We start from the raw sequence: 1,443 nt of genomic DNA on the forward strand, positions 1-1,443 counted from the left end.
GTATGTGTGTGTGTGTGTGTGTGTGTGAGAGAGAGAGAGAGAGAGAGAGAGAGAGACAGAGAGAGACAGAGAGAGAGACAGAGAGAGGCAGAGAGAGAGACAGAGAGAGACAGAGAGAGGCAGAGAGAGAGGTCACTCATGCTATGGTGATGCACCATGGTATGTGTGTATAGGTCACATGACAACTTGTGGGTTCTCTCCTTCTACCATGTAGGTTCCAGTGTTTGGATCTAGTCTTGGCAGCAAGTGCTTTTACCAGCTGAGACATATTGCTAGCTCATGAGCCATTTATATTGATAAGTATTGCTGTTCATAACACACGTGTTTTTTTCTCTTCTTCTTTCCTTTCTTCCTATTGATTTACTAAAGCCAAAAGATTTCCATATAGTCTCAGAACTATCACAGCAGAAATACATGCAAGACATGGTCCTTACTAGCAGGACGTCATCATTTTGTTGGGATTAGATGGAGAGCTTGCCCAGCAATAGAAGCTCTGCTTGTCTGTTTGTAACACCTTTACAGTTAGCACCTTTCTCATCCGTGATTCCCAAGGGTCTGGAAAGGAATCCATGGACTCTCCATTCCCACATGACACAGTTTCTGTTTTAGGGCATTTTTGCCATGGACCGGCAGGAACTGGGCAATAAAACAACTGAGACAAAGTCAGCTCTATCTAAGGTCAGCTATAGTCTTAGAAGCCAGGTGTGAGGTCTTTACACTCCTGGGGCAAGGGCTTTCATGCCCAAGTCATGGTTCTAGTTAGGGAATTCCATTCTAGCTAACCTTCTCATGAATAATGCAATACTCTAAAACCACAGCCCGATCTACTTCCTAAACCATTGTAAATTCCTGTATATGGGAGCGACTTGGCTTTTATTCTAAGTGATAGTGTGAAGTGACAGGCATTTTTCTCTCCTATAGGATGAGTATGTTTGAATTGATCCAGGGCCTTGAAAAGCTGCCATACTTTCAAACTGGACACCATTGATAATAATCTAATAAGTAATATAGTCTGCCATACATAACTATAAAAAGAATTCTAAACTTACTTTGCTAAGCTTGCTCTGAGATTTCTAACTCTATATAGTAGTTAGTAAAGCCTGATTTCTTTCACTATCTCTCTTACAATACTAGAGGCAATTCTGAATGTCACTGAACAGGCAACATTCTTACTGAATTCCAAGCCCATGGTCGGCTCAAGGACTACCTAGGGCATTGGTGACGGCCAGGAAGCAAAGTTCAATTTTGCTTAGGTATTTGGCAAGTCATTGCTTGGAGGCACCTATAACAAAACAATACTGAAGGGAAGCACACTGATCCATTCGCAAGGACAAGTTTGGAGCATACGTGCTATGGGATGCCACAGTTCCAGGAGACTAAGTTTCCGTGAAACTCTTCGCCTCAGGACTGCATCCAGGCTTTTGGCCTGTCATGCGTGTCACT

General features: G+C 42.8%; 1 protein-coding gene across 1 annotated transcript in view; it reads right to left on the minus strand.

Annotated features, from left to right (window-relative positions):
• Positions 1-1,443, minus strand: part of Pla2r1 (phospholipase A2 receptor 1) — a 126,618-nt gene that overhangs the window by 3,132 nt on the left and 122,043 nt on the right. The window lies entirely within an intron of this gene.

This window comes from Mus pahari, chromosome 3 (assembly GCF_900095145.1).
Source record: "Mus pahari chromosome 3, PAHARI_EIJ_v1.1, whole genome shotgun sequence".
Classification (NCBI taxonomy): Eukaryota; Metazoa; Chordata; class Mammalia; order Rodentia; family Muridae; genus Mus; species Mus pahari.